Source organism: Vulpes vulpes, chromosome 14 (assembly GCF_048418805.1).
Source record: "Vulpes vulpes isolate BD-2025 chromosome 14, VulVul3, whole genome shotgun sequence".
Lineage (NCBI taxonomy): Eukaryota > Metazoa > Chordata > Mammalia > Carnivora > Canidae > Vulpes > Vulpes vulpes.
The window spans coordinates 97030973-97052823 of record NC_132793.1 but is presented as its reverse complement, the minus strand read 5'-3'; the positions used below and the strand labels follow the sequence as shown (position 1 = coordinate 97052823).

General features: G+C 40.7%; 1 protein-coding gene across 2 annotated transcripts in view; it reads right to left on the bottom strand.

The window, feature by feature from the left end:
* Positions 1–21243, bottom strand: part of AKAP13 (A-kinase anchoring protein 13) — a 323293-nt gene extending 302050 nt beyond the window's left edge. Inside the window, exon 1 of one of the 2 annotated variants that reach the window (XM_072737237.1) lies at positions 20967–21243. The gene's annotated coding sequence lies outside the window, so the exon portion shown is untranslated. The remainder of the gene's footprint in view (positions 1–20966) is intronic. The other variant, XM_072737235.1, reaches the window with a different exon arrangement.
* Positions 21244–21851: the final 608 nt, after the last annotated feature.

Sequence of the window (21851 nt, the reverse complement as noted above, 5' to 3'; positions counted from 1 at the left end):
CTATGAGCTGCAATCTCCAGATTTTAATCTGGCATCCTTACTTCCTTAGTATTCTCTTATTACTCTCACATTACTCAGTCTCTTATCACTTTGTTCTCTATTAGTCTTGTCAGGTGTTCAGGACAACTGCAGTGAAACATTTCACTCCTAACACTGATTTACCAAGCCCAGTATGTTCATGCCCAGAAGATCCATAAGACAGTAAAGAAAAATAATGAGACTCACAGGGAGAATCCCTCTGAAATGTGAGATGCTGAGATCCGATTTCTTGCCTGACCTACTCAATGTCATCACTTCTCCTTTGCTGTATCTCCATAAGGACAGTTTTATCAAGTGAATGCTCGGATAAAAATGACTAGCTTCTTCGGGAAACAGAGAATATTTCAAGAGCCCTATGAGAAGAGAAAGAAGGATGGCACACTGTTGAGAGTCAAGTCCACATAATATGGAGGTAACACAGCTGAGGGGAGTTCACCTAACCCCAAAAGATTTCCAAAACAGAGGCTCTTTGGCAATTCAGGTTGGCAAAGAGAAGTCCTCAACAGAGGGTCCTTCTAAGTCAAAATAACACCCAGACAGCAATGAAATCTGAACAGTTCAACAATTAGGTACACTTTGTCAAAACTAGGTCCTTCCAAGATGACCACAGAAGTCCTCTCACAAATAAATAACCACATGTCCCAGGATAATACTATTATGGAACCCTCTTTTACTTCTAGTGATATGATTTATCTACTAAATTAACCAGCTCCTCTGCAATGGGGAATAGGCTAAAGAACAGCAAGATAATACACCTAAGAATGCCCAAGAGAAGCATTAATAGTGCCAGGAGATGAACTTACGCATCAATCTGACTTTAACTTGTCAGGCAACACTCTTCCTACCCATAGCACAGAAAATCTTGGCAAACGTTATCTGCTTAAAAAAAAAATCAATGCTACCATAGCTGGGATCAATTAGCTCATCTTTGTCTCAAAGAAAAATGATTATATTAATAAGTCAAAAGCACAGTCCATTGTTTAATTTGCTTATTTTCTGGGTTATTTAAAGCAGAATGTCAACACTTAACTGTGATTTGAGGAGCATATGTAGATTATGCATCTTTATAAGTAAACTAGACGAAACATTTTTATTTTTTAAAGATTTTATTTTTAAAAAACTTATTTATTTGAGAGAAAGAGTGCAAGCAAGAGAGAGTGAACAAGCAAGCAAGCAAGCAGGAGATGGGACAGAGGGAGAGAACCTGAAACAGATTTCCTGTTGAGTGTGGAGCCTAACATGGGGCTTGATCTCAGGACCCCGAGATCATGACCTGAGCTGAAACCAAAAGTCAGGCACTTAGGGACACCTGGGTGTCCACTTGGGTGGCTCAGTGGTTGAGCATCTGCCTTTGGCTCCAGTCATGAACCCAGAGTGGGATCAAGTCCTGCATCGGGCTCCCTAGGGAAGCCTGCTTCTCCTTCTGCTTATGTCTCTATCTCTTTGTGTCTCTCCTGAGTAAATAAATAAAATCTAAAAAAAGAGAAAGAGAGAGACTTAACCAACTGAGCCACCCAGGCACTCCAAGATTTTATATTTTTTTAAGTAACCTCTACACCCAATGTGGGGCTCAAACTCACAACCCCAAAATCAAGAGTCACATGCTCTATTGACTGAGCCAGCCAGGTGCCCCATGTAACATTAATATTAAATGCTTTTTTTTTTAACTGTCATCAGCAGCAGGCACTTAAAATGGCTGACCTTTTTTTTAAGATTTTATTTATCAAATCATGAGAGAGAGAGAGAGACAGAGACAGAGAGAGAGAGAGAAACACAGGCAGAGGAAGAAGCAGACTCCATGCAGGGAGCCTGACGTGGGACTCAATCCCAGGTCTCCAGGATCACGCCCTGGGCGGAAGGCAGCGCTAAACTGCTGAGCCACCCGGGCTGCCCATAATATTAAAAGCTTCTAATATTCATTCAGATATGCAACAGATAGTCTACGGTCATACCACCCTGAACACGCCTGCTCTCATCGGATATGCAACAGATAATTTCTCATAGAGCGCTCTGTATAAAAGGGGACCTTACTCCCTATCATCTCTACAATTCTTATTCCAAACTCTTCCCTTTTATTTATAATTGTTTGCCAGTAATTCTATTATGGCATTTAAAACTTTCTTTTAAATGTTGGATTTTTTTAAAACTTTCTTTCTAAAAGTTAGGGAGAAATGGTAAACAGATAATCATACTGGACCAATGATAAAAGCTTTCTGTAGACAACTTGGCGTTATCTATTAAAAGCTGTTGAAATATACAGCCTTTGCCCTAGCAATTCCACTTCTGTAAGAAAGAGATAAACAAGGATACAAAAATGTACAAACATGGCTGTTCATCACAGCAATGTTTATAATAGTGGGGATGAGGCAGGGAAGAGGGGAAAGAGGAAGTGAAGAAGATAGACAACTATTCAACTGAGGGTAATTAGTAAACTGAGGATAAATCTAAATCCATACAATGAAATACTATATTTGGCCATTAAAATAACTGTGTTAGGTTACTTGATAGCATGTAAAAGTATTGTCATGTAATATGTTTTATAATCTTCTTGTACTCAAGAGTGTATGGAATATGATCACAAATGGTATATATATGTAAATGTAGACACACACACACACACACACACACACACACACATAAAACCTCTATAGATTTTCAAGTCTGGACAGAAAAACACCAAATTGTACCAAAAAAATGTTCTAGGTAGTGTCATTTATTCAGAAGTATACTTTGTTCTATTTACGCGTAATTCCCAAATTTCTAGAAGAACTGTACATTACCATTCTTAATAAAACTAAAATAAAAACGTCTTTCATGAGTCATGAAAACTGAGGACTTCTAGGATAAGAAATAATATAATAGAAAGTTAATCATAAAAATAAATCTACCAACCAAGTCAAAGCTGTATAAAGTTCTGCCAAAATCACAGCTCACAATGATGTCCCTTTCACATAATTACTTATTTCAAGCCTTGCTAGAAATGTTCTTGACCACACATATAAAGGACTTGTGCCCTAGAATTAGAGATCCATGTTCTAGTCCCAACTCTGCCACACACCAACTGTGTGACCCCGAGCACTCAGACTCCATGAAACCCAGTAGGAACAGACCCACCCCGGAGGGCTGTGGGGATTAAAAAGAAAGGTATACAGAGCGCACAGTACTCAGCCTGGCACAGCAGTCATAAGTGATGGAAATTATTACAATTACAATTGCTGCTATCACATAATAATCAAGAAACAAAACCATGAGCACTTTAAGGGCGGCAACCATGTCTTAAGTTTCATTCATCCCTGGATCCCTGGCACCTAACAGTGTGCCTGACATATAGCATGCCCTCATTAAGTGCTTGTTGAAGTACACTCAAAACTAATTAACCTTCTCAAATATCAATTTCCTCTTCTGGCAAAATCATAAAAATACCTTGCAGAGCTGAGAATTGGTAAACCCTAAGATACCTAGCTCAAAAAAGGCTCCTAATAATGACAGCTCTATTATATTAGTGACCTTGTCCCTTTGGTTTCAACAGGCACCAAAGCTGAAAGGAGAAAATAGATAATTTTTTTCCTGAATTTCCTTTCATATTTGAGTCCATTATTTTTACTTAGACTAGGAACGAAAATGCTCTCTTTCCAGGCACATATGCTAGCAAGTTAACTATTAAAGGGGTAATCTTTACACTGCCATAAGACTTTTGGCAAAGCAGCCAAAAATGCACCTTAGAATCCATGAGCTTATAACATAATATATACAAATAGTGACCATGAAAGACCAGTAAATCAGTATTTCCTAAGGCTTCAAATGAACTTTTAAGATGACCTGAATTGGGAAGCATGTGAAAAATCAACACGATTTCTATATACATGACCAAATGAATTATTAAGGAAGTACGAGATTCACAAAGATATTCAGTTACCTAAAAAGTATTTTCTTCACAAAAATCAAAAGAAATGGGAACGCATTTAAAGAAAAAAAAAAACAGATCATCAAGGGAAAATAAATTTACTAAGTTCTATGAAGGGAAGTGAAAAAACTACTGACATGAAACCAAAAATCATTTCGTGTAACTCACAACATTCTTATACTGGTATTAAGAGATAAACAATCATCTGAGGAGAAGGGCGGGGGGGAAAGCCTACCATTAAGGAGAAGAACTCAAAAAACTGCCCAGGTCAGTCATTTGTGCAGCTTTGCTTAATTTCCCATGTCTAATTTAACAGAAACCTCAGATTTCATACAAAAGTGCTTAATAGAAGGTTTACGGTCCTATTTCTGCAATGATTTCCGTTGAAAGGCAAAAAGGCTACTCAGCATTCATTTGCTGTGAGTTAGTCTTTGGTTTCCATATCCCTGAAACATACCATGCCACGATTTGCAGAGACATCTCATCGTTTACAGTATTATATATTGGAGTAAAAATACCATTTAAGTATCCCTATTAAGAAAATGATAGTTTTGTAGTGACTTTCAAGACTACTAGAATAAGCATATTCAAGTGAAGCAGGGGTAAATTTTACCTTATATGGATTATATCTCAGTGAAACTTCAGTTTAAAAACTGATGTATGAAGAGAACAGCAAAATCTTGCTAATGTCTAGAATCTGGCATAATGGGCACACAGGGGTCAATTCTACTGTCTACTTGAGGTTTTCTCTGAGTATGTTTGAAAATTACTGTATAACATTTCTTAAAAATTAGGCAGACAAGCCACACCTAGTCTCATGTCAGTGTTGAGCTGCTGAACAGTTTAAAAGGTAAAGCAACAGCTAGACAGTTTAAAACATAAAGTGACCTACACTGACCAAGCACAAAAACCAAGCAAGAGCTGTACAGATTTTACCACCAGCCTTGGTCAACACTAGCCAGTCTTCTATTCAACATGGCGCTTCTCTTCCCCAAAAAGGATGATTTAACTCACCAGACTCAAACTACAAACAATTCCAGGAAGAGAAAACTACAATATGTTTATTCTCAACAGGGTAGATTTTATTAATTGTTCAATAATTTGCATATATCATTAATATGTACAGTTCTAGGCAGCCCGGGTGGCTCAGCGGTTTAGTGCCTGCCTTTGGCCCAGGGTGTGATCCTGGAGACCCAGGATTGAGTCCCACGTCGGGCTCCCTGCATGGAGCCTGCTTCTCCCTCTGCCTGTGTCTCTGCCTCTCTCTCTCTCTCTGTCTCTCATGAATAAATAAAATCTTTTTAAAAAATAAAAATATTATAAGAAAATATGTACAGTTCTGTCACAAGTTCATCCATCCATCAACAATCCAAATACTGCCTGCATAGTAACTAACTTCTATGTGCAGTGCACAATGCTAGGTGCTAGGGATACAGCGATGAACAAAGCAGATAAAATCTACCCTCCAGGGGCTTATAATCTAGAGGAAATACAGGTGTCAGTTATCACCTTATCTGCAGGGAGTCAGTTTGCAGTGTAACAAATGAGTCCTACTGAATTAACCAGAAGGGAGGAAACATACAGTGGGCAAAGACATAATGGAAAAGTTAAAGAGGTGGGACACCTGGGTGGTTCAGTGGAGTAAGCATTTGACTCTTGATTTCAGCTAAGGTCATGATCTCAGGGTCGTGAAATTTAGCCACTGTGTCAGGCTCCATGCTAGGAGCCTGCTTGGGATTCTTCCTCACTCCGTCTCCCTGTGCCCCTCCCCCTCTCTCTAATGAAGGAAAGAAGGAAAGGAAGGAAGGAAGGAAGATTAAAGAGGTGCAATCCAAGATACTTCATGTAAACAAGAAAAACATTCATTCATCCTGGTTGCTGGCACAATCTTAGAAAAAAAAAAATTATTTCTGTCATTTACAATACTGCTCTAACCAACTAGGTGTTTCCAGAAGAAAACTTTCATCTTTCCTAATTTATATACATAATTTGTCTTAGCCAAAAGACCAAAGGTCTCTTTATCCAAAAACGTTAAAAAAAAAAAAAGTTACCTGTAGCCATCCTTCAAAAATAAAAGTGGCTTTAAATATTTAAGTCAATCCCAATTACTAAAAGTTCACATCTAGCATTATTCAGGGTCCAGCTGTACAACGTTCCTTCCAAGTTATCAGAAATAGTGGAAAAGGTTCAAGTTTAAACCTGGGTGTATTTAATGTTACAAGAAGGTTCAAAACCCAACTTACTGTACCTTTAGGTTTTCAGATTTTCCAGAAGTGAAGGACAGGGAAAGAAGAAAAAAGAGAAAGGCCTGAAAACAACACTATTTGGCAGAGGGAAAAAAACTCAGGGCCATTCCTATCCGGCCCCAATTCAAAGAACAGATTCCCACTAATGATAAAAATTTAATCAAATACACATCCAAGCTCTCAGAATTCTTCTCCTTTCTGCCATGACATACTAAAACTTCCCTGGCAAGGACATTTAGACAAAGATTCATGAAGAGGTCCCTCTGAATGACCAGGCTATAAGCAATGATGAAATGGAACTTGCACGTCCTGAAATCACCCAGACACAATATTTATCAAGTGGTTCTATTTATTGCTCTGTATTAGAAAAAGAAAGATATTTTAAAGTGCAGTTTTGTGGCTGGCAACAATAGCAAGAGAATAATTTAATTATTCTAACCAAAGTAGGAAGGAAGAAGTCCCTGCAACTTTGAAGAATCCTCACTCATGTTAAAATATCCTCTGTCCTGCTTCCTATCCAAGAGTGTAAGTTTCCTATCCTCCTCCGCCACCCTTGTAGCACTCAATGAAAGGTTAACACATCTCAAAGAACTCAGGGGGAGAAGAAAGCAGTAATTTGCTCAAGGTTGCACAGCTAGTTTTGTGACAGAAATACAGCTGAACTGGGTCTAGTCTCCAAGTCTTCTTCCAAGTCTTTTTCCCCACTACATAACATTGCCAAGTAAAAGCCATTTTACTGGTGGAGGGGGAGAGGAGATGGAATCAAGTGACAAGTGGTAGTGAGGAAACCAGCTAAGTATTCAGTTACAGGGTTATTATCTCCTAAGCCAGAAGGAAAAAAGAAAAGAATTTTTCCCAGAAATTAGCACGTATAATGACTCTGTTCATCTGCCAGTCTCTGTGCCAATCCCTTCCCATCCCTCAAAACCCCCACAGGAATTAGGTAAGAACAATTCATACTGAAGGAACTACAGAAAAGAAACTTAAAACACAGGTCACTGAATCACCCAGGTCTTTCCCTGACCATCCTGAACCCTGTCTTTCTTTCAGTTCACATGACCATTCCTTTGCATTAAGGAGAAGATGTACACCCCAAAAACATGCTTAATAAAGCAGATCTGGGCACAGAGCGAGGGGATTGAGGAAAGAGGTCTCATAGATTGCATGGTGCATACCTGCATTTTTCTCACTAAAGACTCCTTATCATCCACCAGGAACACTTCTGTACTACTAAAATGAACCTAAAAAACTGGTTTTTCAACTTCCAATATAGATTAAACATGAACTAATTAACTGTTTGCAAAACACTCTGAAGACGTGAAAGAGTGTGTAAATGTTAATTATTAATGTTGATCCACAAAACTCCTGCATGTGAAGTAAAAATACAATTTTACTGGTAAGTTTCTGCTACTTTCAAGGCACAAACAGGGAAGCCTAGCATGTTTTTAAGAATTCTAGGAAAACTCTAAGAGCAGACCACAATGATTTTGTACTTTCAACATGAACAAGCTGGAATTTTAAGCTGGCAATTCTGGATATAACTATATCAGAGTTAAAAAAAAAAAAAGATTTACATTATATATAATAAAACTACAGTATGTTTATAGTCACAAAGTCCTGGATGAAAATTATAGTTCACTAACCTGAAAAGGGCAAAAAGTACAATCTCTGAACCCCCATTTTCTCATCAAAAAAAGGTTCAGGAGGAAAGGGAGGATACCTATCTTATAGCGTTATTTTAAGGAATTAAGAGAATATAAAGGAACGCACAATATATAGGTAGGCACCTAATAAACGTTTCTTCTTTCTTTTAATGACTTCATTTTTTTTTAGAAAACACCTCTTAGGAACTAGGCCTGCCTCAAAAGATCTATCTAGACTGCAAAAGTCTCTTAAAAACACACTATCCCCTGCTCCAGGCATACATCACCATTTTAGCAGGAGGGCGAGGCAACAGCTTCGGTCATTCCTGTCCACTGACCCATATAGATCCTTAATCCTCCAACAGAGAAAGCACCTCGGCCAGGCCCCAAAGGCCTCATGTGACCAAATGAACAATTAGAACTCTAGCTCTCAACTCTTGTTGCCACATTTTTTTTTCCTAAATAATTCCCAAACTGCAATGCCATGCACAAAGTACGCAAAGGGAAAAAAAAAAAAAAAAAAAAAAAACACATTTTCTTCCAGCTTGTAAAAGGTAACATTATTTCCATGCAATGCTGCAATGGGCTTACCTTCTCCCACCCCAGAAACACACCTACTTTAGACAGCAGAACTCAACTGCCAAGACCAAGTAGGGGGATTTATTTACAGATACCATTTACATAACACTGAGGGTTTTTAGAAGTGATTCAGGAATTACAGAAAACGTCAAACATGCAAAAAAAAAAAAAAACCTGACATATCTACTCCTTTTAGCAGTTGTCACCTGAGAAAAGGAATACTCCTAAAAAACTAAGTTAATGCTGACAATATAATTCAGATTTTAAAAATATATATATACACAAAAAATAAATAAATAATAAAATACATATATACATATACATATGTGTGTATATGTGTGTGTGTGTATATATATATATATATATATATAAAATCATGTTCAGTTCAATTTATCTCAACTGATCTGCCCAACAAACTTCAAGTGCTGAATAATGTCCCCTTTGAACAAAATAGGGCCACAATCTAGCAAGGTGGGGAGAACATGTGCTAATAATTTTCCCAGGAGCTGTTATTGACCTATATCAAAACCACCCCTACTCTCTTACCTGATGTCTCCCTGTGATGAAGGGCTGAAACTTTTCAAGACAACAGACCACAGTCAAAGACCCAGCTTTGGGAAGAAGTCCCCACAGACAAATGAAATTCATCAGCCCAGAAGCTCACCAACTGAGCAGGACTCTCCAAAAACACTAACTCCCTTTATTAAAAATAAGACTAGGGGCACCTGGCTGGCTCAGTCAATGGAGCATGTGCCTCTTGACCTCATGGTTGTGCATTCGAGCACCATGTTGGGGGTACCATTTACTTAAAAAATATATTAAGACTAAAGAAAAATGTATACAATGGGAAATATTTAGAAGATAAAAAAAAAAAAAGACCCTATCATCTCACTCCTTGAACACAACTAAACAATTTGCAATAGCCTCCTTCCAGACTCTCTAGCATATGCGAAATACACACAACACCCCTGCATCACATTAAAAAATCAGATATCCTTAGAGATTGGAAATGTACAACAGATTTCACTAATATTTTTCTCATGCTTGGGTTAGAAGAGTTTTCAGCATGTTTACAGTCCCAACTGACCTGGATTTAATAGGCCAGGTATTGTTTAGGTCACTACTACTTCCCTCACTTATAGGTAGCCCCTTAGACATACCTCGTTGTTGTTTGCCACTGTCATTATTATTATTAGAGACCATGTCATGTGACCCTGCCATGTGCCAGGAGTTTATACATCTTCACTTAAAATCTCACAAATCTCAAACATAGCACATCCAAAAGAGAAATAACAATTTATTCCTCCCAACAAACTCACTCACATCTTTCCCCACCCTCAGGAAATCACAGCACCATTCAGCCAGTTAACTAAAATATTTGGAATCATTCTGGATTGCTTTCTTCCCTTTGAAACCCTTTTTTCAGTCGCTAAATAATCCTATCAATTCTCTCTTCAAAATGTATGATGATTCCAACCACTTCTCACTGCTTTCACTACTACCACCTTAATCCATGCTACGTTTTCTTTCTCCAGAATGAACTACTGTGAAACTCTCAGTGGCCCTGTTTCTACTCCTGTTTCTAAGTGCACAAACTTTTAAAACCAAAATCGGCTCTTGTCATTCCTTGCTCAAACCTTTCAGATGTTTCCCACCATTCTTGAAAGCCTGTGTAATGTGGCCTCTGCCTCCTACACATTATCTCCTGTAGTTTCCCCTCCTAGCCCCATTCTAGCCAAACCAACCTCCCGGTTCATACTACTACCTCAAGCTCTTCGTCTGGATGTTCCTTCTGCCTGGAACATCCAGGGAGATTCAGGTGGTTTGTTCCCTCCACTTTCTTCAGGTCTCTGCTCAAATCTCATCTCCAAGAGGTCCTGTTTTACACTCCAATTTCTAATACTCGTCATATCATTCCTAAAATTATCACTTCACCAAAACTGTTCACTGATTCATATTTTTTTAAGAGTTTATTTGAGAGACAGAAACAGAGAGAGTGAGAGAGAGCACAAGCAGTGGGGAGAGGAGTAGCAGGCTCCCCACTGAGCAGGGAGCCCAACGTGGGACTTGATCCCAGAACCCTAGGATCATGACCTGAGCCAAAGGCAGATGCTTAACCGACTCAGTCACTCAGGTGTCCCATCATTTATCTTCTTTTACCCTCACCAGAGTGTCAGCTCCTTGATGGCAGCAACTGCCTCTTAATTGTCACTGAATTCCCATCACATGCAACAGTACTTCACACACAAGGCACTCAAATATGTTGAATAAATTATCAAACAATGCTACAAGGGAGGTTATATGCCCATTTTACAGAAAAAAAAAAAAAACTGAGTTACCTAAAGTCACATAGCAAATAAGTTGCCAAATGCATCTGAACCAGTACTCTTCCACTGACAGTGCCATATGTATACGCTAAAGAACAAAACTGTAAAAGAATGCATTTCTGTATGAAAATATCAGACCACAGTGATTTTTTTCTTTCTTTTCATCACTAGAGCATTTCACATCTTTGATTCAATCTTACATATGCACTATGTATGTCCCTCCTCAGGTGGAAGATAACTACTTTTCTGTAGTCCCCTCCAGATAAGGGCTAAGCTAGACAGCATATATTTAACAAATGTTTCTTTGAGGGCGCCTGGGTGGCTCAGTGGTTGAGCGTCTGCCTTTGGCTCAAGTCGTGATCCCAGGGTCCTGGGATCGAGTCCCAATTGGGCTTCCTGTAGGGAGCCTGCTTCTCCCTCTGCCTATGTCTCTGCCTCCCTCTGTGGCATTCATGAAGAAATAAATAAAATCTTAAAAAAAAAAATGTTACTCTGATATTTATACCCTTGTTATAGGATTCATTTGATGAATCCTATAACAAGACTTTCAGCACCACCAATAAAGTACACTCTTCAAAGAGACATTCATTCAGTTTCCAATCATGATAGAGTAACTGGACCCAGCCTTATCCTGCCAACACCTCCTCCAGTAACTAGAAAAACAAAATATAAGGCAATGTCTTTTAGACACTGGACAACAGGGGCAAAGGGCTGCAATCCCTAACAGAAGAGAACAGACAAGATGAGCCCCACAACCTCTCTGCCTAGAGGCACACTGGAGGGCCAGTGCAACGAGGTCAGTCCTGAGCAAAGCATGGCAATCTTGTTAAGTGGAGAAGGAAGACTTGAAAGCTTGCAAACGCTGAGGAATCTTAGAACTCCAAAGCTCAGCACAGACAGGCCTCCTCGAGTATGATGTTAAATATTAAGCTATACATGCATATTTTAAAAATCTATGTGGGCAGGCAAAGAAGGACCCAAAACTGTAAGCTAAATAATCCCACAGTTGGCACAAGGCTGGCAGACATTCATATTCTGATCAGAGAAGAGAACATCCAATTCTTCAATGGAAACTTGAGACTAAGTAATGGAAATAAGCCTCAGAAGTATCATGCTAACAATTTAACCTGCAAACATAAAATCCAATCTTCTTTAAAGCAGTGCCTCTCATATTAGAAATGATTTCTCCTCCTGCCAGTGGACTTTCAGCGTGTCCGGAGACAATTCTGGTTGTCACAAGTGGCATATAATGGGTAAGGAATGATGCTACACACTCTACAAAGCACAGAACAGGCCCCAAACAGAGAAGTACCTGGACCAAAATGTAAGACCAAGGTTGAGAAACTGCTTTAAAAGAGCAAAATCTGGGATCCCTGGGTGGCGCAGTGGTTTGGCGCCTGCCTTTGGCCCAGGGCGCGATTCTGGAGACCTGGGATCGAATCCCACATCGGGCTCCCGGTGCATGGAGCCTGCTTCTCCCTCTGCCTGTGTCTCTGCCTCTCTCTCTCTCTCTCTCTCTCTCTCTGTGACTATCATAAATAAATTAAAAAAAAAAAAAATTAAAAAAAAATAAAATAAAAATAAAATAAAATAAAAAAAGAGCAAAATCTGGCAATCAGTAACTTAAAATTGACATTTCTGGAATCCAAGAAGCAATTACTAGACATGCAAAGAAGAACACTTGACCCATAACAGAAGAAAAATCAGTCCATAAAAATAGACATAATGGGATTAACAGAAATCCTATTATGCGTATTATATATAATCAAGAATTTTAACATAAATAGGAGACAAATGAAATAAAAAATTTCACTAGCAAACTGAATCCAAGGTATGAAAGAAACATCATGACCAACCCAGGATTATCCTAAGAACACAAAGCTAGTTCAAAGTTCCAAAATCAGACATCAACAGAGTAAAGAAGAAAAAACACATGATTGTCCCAAAAGATGGGGAGAAAGAAAGCCTTTGGCGACACAGAACATCCATTCATAATAAACTAGAAACAGGAAAGAAGTTCTACATGATAAAGGACACATACAGAAACAAACTATAAGTACAAGCATACCTCATTTTATCATACTTCACTGATAATTGCATTGTTTAAAAATTGAAGGTTTGTGGCAACCCTGCATTAAGCAAGTCTCTCGGAGCCACTTTTCCAACAGTACTTGCTCACTTTGTGCCTTTGTGTCATATTTTGGTAAATCCTGCAGTAGTATTTCAAACTTTTCCACTGTGATTATATTTGTTATAATTAAATGTGACTGGTGATTACAAATCACTGAAAGCTCAGATGATAGCATTTTTTAGCAAGAAAGTATTTTTAATTAGGGTATATGCTTTAAAAAAAAAAAACAACAACGATACTTTCCCATACTTAATAGACTACAGTATAAACACAGCAAAAAATTAATTTGACTTGCTTTATTGTGATACTCTACTGCAGTAGTCTGGACCCAAACCCACATTCTCTCTGGGGTAAGCCTGGAACATCATATGTATGGTGAAACACTGAAAGTTTTCTGTCCCCTAACATGAATAAAGGATGTCCACTTTTAATACTCCTACTCGGCATCACACTGGAGGTTCTAGCCAGGTCAATAAAGCAAGAAATAACATGCAGACTGCAAAGGAAGAAATCAAACTGCCTGTATTTGCTGATGACACTACTATGTAGAAAATCCCAAACAACCTACAAAAAAGGCTTCTAAAACTAAAATATATGCCAGCAGTGAACACCTGGAAATTGAAATTGTAGAAGCTTCATTCACAACAGCATCAGAAATTATATATATATATATATATATATATATATCATGCAAGGTCCAATTACTGAAAAATGCAAAACACTAATGAAAATATCAAAAAAAAGTTCTGGTATGTTCATGGCTCAATATTATTAAGATGTCAATTCTCACAATTTATAGATTCAATTCAATGCCAATCAAAAATCCCAACAGGATTACAGAGAACCACAAGCTGATTCTAAAAGGTACCTGAGAATAACAAGCTGATTCTAAAATGTACCTGGAAAGACAAAGCAACTAGAATACTCAAAAATACTTCTGAGAAAGTAACACAATTAGAGAAACCACATTTTGATTTCAAGACTTACTATAAACCTATAATCAACAGTGTGATAAAGATGAAATGAAAGACTCAGATCAATGTAACAGAATCCAGATACAGACCTACAGGTAGAATGATTAACTGACTTTCAACAAAGGTAATACAATGGAGAAAGTATTTTCTAAAACTAACTGTTGCATTTGGGTGACTGCTGATTAGCGTCCAACTCTTGCTTTCAGCACAGGTCATGATCTCGGGATCAGGAGATCAAGTCCTGTATGAGGCCCCATGCTCAGTGGGGAGTCTGCTTGAGACTCTCCATCTGACCCTCTCCCCACTCACATGCATGCTCTCTGAAAAAATAAAAATCCTTTAAAAAAGTAATTTCTGGAACTACTGCTTATCTAAAAGCAAAAAAATAAATTCATACCCTGAGCCATTTAGAAAAATTAACTCAAAGTGAATCATAAACCTAAATGCAAAATTTTAAACTATAAAACTTTTGGAAGAAAATACAGGAAAAGTGTTTTTGTTTAGGTTAGGTGATGATTTCTCAGATATTACATCAAAAACATGACCCATGGGAGAAAACAAAAAAAAACCTTCAACATTATCAAAAGAACTGCTCTTCAAAAGACATTAAGAGAATATAAAGAGGGACTCTGGGTGGCTTAGTGGTTGAGCATCTGCCTTCACCTCAGCGTGATCTCGGGGTCCAGGATCGAGTCCCACATCAGGCTCCCTGCATGGAGCCTGCTTCTCCCTCTGCCTCTGTCTCTACCTCTCTCTGTGTGTCTCTCATGAATAAATGAATAAAATCTTTAGGGAAAAAAAAGAAGAGAAAAAAAAAAGAAGAAGAAAAAAAAGAAGAGCCACAGACTAGGAAAAAGTATTTGCAAACAATAATCATGTATCTGGTTCTTGAATATACATATAGAACTCTCAGGGCACCTGAGTAGCTCAATCAGTTAAGCATCCAACTCTTGGTTTTGGTTCAGGTCCTGATCTCAGGGTCATGAGATCAAGCCCCACGTGAGGCTCTATGTTCAGTGGGAATCTGCTTAAGACTCTTTCTCCCTCTGTCCCTCTGCCCTGCTCGCTCTCTCTCCATCCCTCTAAAATAAACCTTCACACACAAAAAAAGAACACTCAAAATTCAATAATAAAGCAATTTAATCTTTATAATGGGTAAAAATTTGAACAGACACATTTGAACACATTGCCATTTGAAGAATGGCAAATAATTACATGAAAGGATGCTTAACATCATTAGTCACTAAGCAAATGAAAAGAAAAAAAAAGCCCACATTCTGTATGATTCCATTTGCATGACGTTTTGGAAAAAAAAAAAACAAAAAAACAAAAAAAAAACATGGAGACAGAAAACAGATGGGTAGTGTCCAGGGTCTGAGAGTGGAAAATGGGTTGACTACAAAGGGGCTCAGAAGAATTTGGTTTAGGAGATAAAGGAACCATTCCATACATATCTTCATTGAAATAGTGGTTATGTGAATGCCTACGTCTGTCAAAACTCACAGAATGCTACTGAATTTTAGTGAATATAAATTATACACTAAATAATGAGAAAATAAAGACTAAAGAGGTAACAATGTACTGAGTAAACCCTGATTTTGCCCTGGTTAAATTTTTAAATCAATTAAAGAAAGATATCTGCAGGACAAATAGGGAAAGCTGAATATGCACTGAATAATATTAATAAAATTGTTCCTTTTCTTAGCTGTGACCACTGCATTTTGTTATGTAGAACACAAGGATCAGCAAACATTTTCTGTAAAAGGCAAGACAGTACATAATGTGTGGCTTTGCGGGCCACAGGGTCTCTTATTCACTACTCTCCTGCCGCTGTAGCACAAATGAGCCACAAATGAGCACTGCCAAGTCCCAATAAAATTTTATTTACAAAAACAGGCAGTAGGGATGCCTGGTTGGCTCAGCGGTTGAGTGCCTGCCTTTGGTGCCTGCCTTTGGCCCAAGGCGTGATCCTGGAGACCTGAGATCAAGTCCCACATCGGGCTCCCTGCATGGAGCCTGCTTCTCTCTCTGCCTATGTCTCTGCCTCTGTGTCTTTCATGAATAAATAAATAAAATATTAAAAAAAAAAAAGGAGGCAGTAGGCCAGATTTGGCCTGAGGGCTGTAGTTTGAGGACCTCTAATGTAGGCAAAACAATGACAGAGGGCAGAGAGACTAACTAAGGTTGCCTATGGTGAGGCAGGCACGGGGTGAGGGTCAAGGGGAGTACTGGCCAGAGTTGCAATGAAACTTTTCCAGGATGATGGAAATGCTCCATATTTTGTGCTGTGATCTGCATGGACACATTTGACAAAATTCGTCAAACTCCATATACTAAAACCAGGTACATTTTCCTATATAAATAGTATTTCAATAAACTTGATTTGTTTTAACAATATACTCTTTCCAGGTTACAGCATCAATATTGTGAAAAGCCTAACCTTTGGAGCCAGAATTATCAGAGTTCAAATTTTAGTTTAATAGCTGTGTGATCACTTTGGGGGTTGTTTCCCCATACTAAAACAGCATAATAATGCCTGCCTCATAGCTTTGTTTTCAAAATTAAATAAGAAATGTAGGTAAAACACAGAGTATAACATCTGGCACACATGAGGCACAGTCCCCTGATCTGAGATAACCAATCAAAAAAATTATTTTAGAAAATGAATCAGTAAACATCAGACAACTACACTAGCTTCTTTTGTACTCTTGAAATATTCTGACATTCTTTGTTCGCTGTTTATTGTGGTTTTACTTGACTTCAAGAATTGGCATCCAAAGTCAGTTCCTGTGATTTCACAGTAACTCAGGTCTAACAGCAAGCATCGTGAACTAAAATTTCTTTAGAGTCTAGAAAAATATTCCATGACAAATGTTATAGAAGGAAAACTGAGAAAAGCCAAAGTAAAACATATCAATTTTCCCAAGCAAGGAGAATGGTAATATAGTATATTTTAATTATCTTTTATTAAAAAAAAAAAAGGAAAACCAATATAGTTGGATGTTTTCCTCTTTTCAACTAGGATTTTAATTTTATCCAAACCAGCAGCCAACCAATAAAGTTACAAAATGACATAGCATTTGTATTTTATCTCGTGCATTTCTCATGACAGTCATGTGATAGATGATTAATATTAAATTCGTTTTTATTTTACAAGTAAAGATCTTCTGTCTGAGACAGATGAAGCAGCTGCCCAAGGACACAAGCCAATAAACAGCAAAGTTTGGATGTGAAACCAGACATGTGGCTCCATATCATGCCCCCCCCCCTTTTTTTTAGTAGAGATCACCATTAGAGAATCAACTTGGGTTCCATGAAATTCTTTACATAACTATATGCTTTTCCCTAACTTGACATCTTTAGTTGTCTAAAAGACAAACCAATTACACTGTGACATGCCTACTTAATTCCTAACCATTCAGGAATAACTGGCCATTTTGGATGGTAGAGGCTATGGCCAAATAAGGGCTTATGATATTATCAGAAGTGAAAATTCAAAAGCATAGTTCCAAACAGTCTACAGAGTGACATAAATGGTGAATTCCCCACACTTCTTCCTTTTCCCCCACCCCAATACCCGCATCACAGGAACACACTCATATCCACCTTTGCCAGGCTCTGAACACAGCTCTGAAGAGGTAAAAAAGGAAAGCATACTATTGTTCCACACAAATATTCATACAATCACAGTATCTCAGTAGTAGTAGTCCATCCCCCAGCAAGGACTGACAAAATGGGTTATTTATTCGTCTTCTATTTATTTGTTTCTTGTCCCAAACAACCCACAGGTGGCCTTCAAGACCATAAATAGGAGGAAGTATGAAGGAAACAAACTTCCTTCCACTAACATCTTCCCCCACTTTCCCCATTTACAGTGGTAAGACAGGCTGATGGTGACTCAGGAGCACTGCTTCCAAATGCACCCCTGTCCCTATCACTAATAATGAAGTCTATTCAAGTGCATTTAAATATTAACTTCAAAAGAAAAGATTGTCAAAAAGTCCAAGTTTATTCATCTAGCTTTGTCAGAGATGTTTTTTCTTCAATCTGTGAGTCTGAGTCTGATCAGATAAAATTTTTGAAGGTTCACTATAACCCTACATGTCTAAGTTTTTAACCTTATTTTATAAGAAAACTAATGGGAAGATGAGATTCAATATACAGAAATGTCCTGATTACAGGTTCTAGAATATATCTACTCCATTTGGTACTATGAATAGTGTACACGGAGCTGGTACAATGGATTTAAATCAATGCTTCCTTCCGCAAATGGTGACACCTTCAAAGGTGTTATCTTGAAGGGGAAGTGAGCGATTTGCTAATGTTGCAGAATTACGCTAACACTGTATTAACTCCCAGTCCATTCCATCTTACACTGAGTTTGAGAAATGTAGTCATAATCCCTATTATTTTTCAAGACTATGGTAAAATAAGGTAGAAAAGCTAGAACTGACTAACTTGGATATCCTACTACAAGTGTTGAAAACAACCCATCTGTCACCATTTCCTAAACACTATAAATGCACAGCCATATTCTCCCAAGCCATTCTGCAAATCCCAAAGACCCGTTAAGGTTAATGGGAAGATAACAGTTTCTATGAACATTCAGTTCAACTAGCTCCTTTAAAAAAAAACATTCAACTAAAGACAATTCTCAGGATTTCTTGTTTATGAAAGAAATAGCTAAATCACTAAACTCAGAAGCATCAGACTTTTAAAACTGCTTCAAATCACATTTAAAGGTATCAAAATTATTATCATTACAGCTACCAGGTTAAGAAGCATCTCCTTAATGTCTGGCACACCATTAAGTACTTCACATAATTTCAGCTATGTTCCACAGAACACTGCAAAATATATTACTGCACTGTATGGTAGGGCACAGAAGCTCTGAGGAATTAAGTAACCCACTAAAGGCTCACAACCAGTCGAAGTATGGGGAGCTGAACTCAAATGTACCTAGCTACCTTAAAAAATATATATTCTTCAAAACTGTACTACCTCCCCAATTTCACAAGAGAACAGGCAGAGATGTGAAATGATTTGTCCAGCAATCTTAATCATTTCATCAGAAAAGGGAGAAAACTTCTAAAACAAAAACCACATTTTTGAAAATCCATAGTGCACTATTTAAACTTCACTTCTTTTCAAGCATCTGGGTGGCTCAGTCGGTTAAATGTCTGCCTTCGGCTCAGGTCATGATCCTAGGGTCCTGGGATCCAGCCCCACATCAGGCTCCCTGCTCAGCAGGGAACAGGATTCTCCCTCTCCTGCTCCCCCTGCTTGTGCTCAAATAAAATCTCCCTAAAAAAAAAAAAAGGGAGGGGGGGGTTAGAAATCCTTTTAAAGTAAATTTCATCACAGATCTGCAAGTGAACTGTCAATTTTGGGTAAGTTGCCAGAATCCGTGGTTCTACGCACACTATCACCAGCTTGGATGAAGTACAAAGCACTTCATCCAATTCAGACATACGCTGAACACCTGCACTGCGTTAAGAGTCCTTCTCGGCAGAAGGGACAAAGCTAAGGAGGAAATAAAGCCCATCAACAGCCCTCAAGGAGATAACAGTCTAGAGGAGGAGTCCATTTATACTAACGTATACACTATTAGCCAGGCAAACAAATGAAGCTTGTGAGAAATCCCGAAACAAAAGTATGTGTAACACGGCATCACAGCTCAGAGGAGAAAAGCAACTGGCCTATTTGTCACATTCTGTTGCAAGCAACATTTGCTTACATGATGTCCCTCCCTGACAACCCCTTCCATCCACGCAACCACCCCAAGGAGGCACACACGACTGCACAACCAGGAAGGCAAGCTTCTAAGAGCAAGGACTGTGACTCCTAAAAGCGACCTTGTTGTTGTAGCTTAGAAGTACAGTGCTATGCCATAAAGACACTATCCTTCAGCCTCATCAGGTGAGGAAAGTTGGTTTTTCAAACCAAAACAAGACACCAAGGAATACAAGAACCAGGACAGTGATTTATCTCAGCTGATCATAACTCCTTTAGAAACTTGCCAAAAAAAAAAAAAAAATCTTTCAAAAACTACATGCAGCATTTGTTCTCATCTGGGCAATCCAAAGGTTTAGAAAAAAAGAACGAGACGGTTCTTCAGAAAACAAAGCGGGGCTGGGGGGGGGGGCGGGGGGAGGAGGGGAAATGCACTGGAATAAGATAAAAAGGCACACTGCTTTTTCCTTCAGTTGTGTATATGCCCGAGGCAATAAACTCCCAAAATAACTTCACCCAGGAGTGTAAAAGCTGAGATGGAACACCAAAATATTGCTCAATCCAACCTTCATTGTGAATTCCTCAGTACACAGTTAGCATTTGAAAAACTTAAATGTGATGAAGTCATTGAGCTGTTAAAAACTACGTATTTCCAAAAACAAACCCCCCCCCAAAAAAAAAAACCTGTTTTGGTGAAGAAAACCTGAGGGTTTTCCCCACATAAAAAAATAATAATAATTTAAAAAGAAAAAAAAAAAAAGCTCTTCTCATAGTGGTTTTTGGAAAAAAAAAAAAATAATAGCAAGCCCCCCCCCCCCCCAAAAAAAAAAAACTGTTTTGTTTGGTCTCCAAGTATGGCCGCACTTGAACTCGGCGGAGCGCGGAGCCCGCGGCGCAGTCCGGCCCCGACCCGCGCGGCCCGGCCCGGGAGCGGCCGCGGAGGGCGCCCCCCACAGGCGGGCGCGGCCCTGGGTGCTGCCCGTCCGCGCCCGCCCGGGGACCGCTCCCTCGCGCCCGCCGCACTTGTTCGCCGAGCCCGGCGTCAGGAGGGAGCCTGAGGGACCCCGGCGCCGGCTGGGGAGCGGGCGGGCGCGCCGCGGGCCCGGAGCAGACAATGAGCGGCGAGGGGGCGGCGAGGGGGCGGCGAGGGGGCGGCGAGGGGGCGGCGAGGGGAGGCGGGGGCCCGCGGGGCGCCCCGCACCGCCCCTTCACCCCGCCCGCCCGCGGCCCCGCCCCCCGGCCCCGGCCCCGGCCCCGGCCCCGGCCCCGGCCCCGGCCCCCGCCCCGGCCCCCGCGCAGCCGCAGGGGGAGGGGCCCGCGCGCCTCGCCCGCGACCCCTCCCCAAATCCCAAAACTTCCCCCAACTCCGCCAACTAAGTTGCGCTCTCACCGTGCGGCGCCCGGGGCTCCCCCGCGGGCCCAGCCGGAGCAGCTCCGCACCTTCGCCGCCGGGAAGAACAATAGGCGGCCGCTCGCCCGGCGGCGGCGACGGCTGGAGGCTGAGGCTGAGGCTGAGGCGGCGGCGGCGGCGGCGGCGGCGGCCGAGGCGGCGAGCGGGCACGGCGGTCTCGGCGGAGCCCAGGAGCTTCTCCGCGGCTGCTCCGGCTCCGCGCTGGCCCCGCACACAGCTCCAGCTCCCCCGCGCAGGCGCCACCAGCGGCTCGGGCAGGGGCGGGGCCCCCGGGGGGCGGTAACGCCTACGAGCCCTCCCATGAGCAAGCGCGGAGCCGGCGGCTGCGACGCGGGATTGCGCTGCGGAGCTGCCCATCAAGCTCCGGAGGCCAATAGGAAGGCACCTGGGCGGTGCGTCCAGGTTGCTAAGGAAGGCTGAGGCGGAGCGCCGCCGCTCTCCCGCGGCCGAGGCGTCCCAATGGAGTGCGCGAGCGAGGGGCTGGCTGAGGCTGCTCCCGGGGTGGCCCAGCCGCTCTCTCCTCCCCGCCGGGGCTCGGGAAACCACCCTGCTCCTGGGTGCCGGCGCTTACCTGAGCTGCCGCGGTTACCAGCCACACACGCACTCAGATGACTGACTTTTGTTTCCTTCCACTTGCAGTCAGAGCGTGGGGTTTAGTCTTCCGTGTGCCTGTGCCTTTGAGAGTCGTCGTTAGGTCTTCAACAAGTGCTTTGGGTGGAGGACGGATCAGGATGCAGGGATGGCTCGCCGGCGGCATCGGGAGGGTGACAGTGCATTCCGTGAACTGTTGGCTCCTCGATCACAAAATCCTAACAATCTTCTAGTTGCAGAGGACCTCAGAAACCCCTCCTGGAGGCTTTTGAG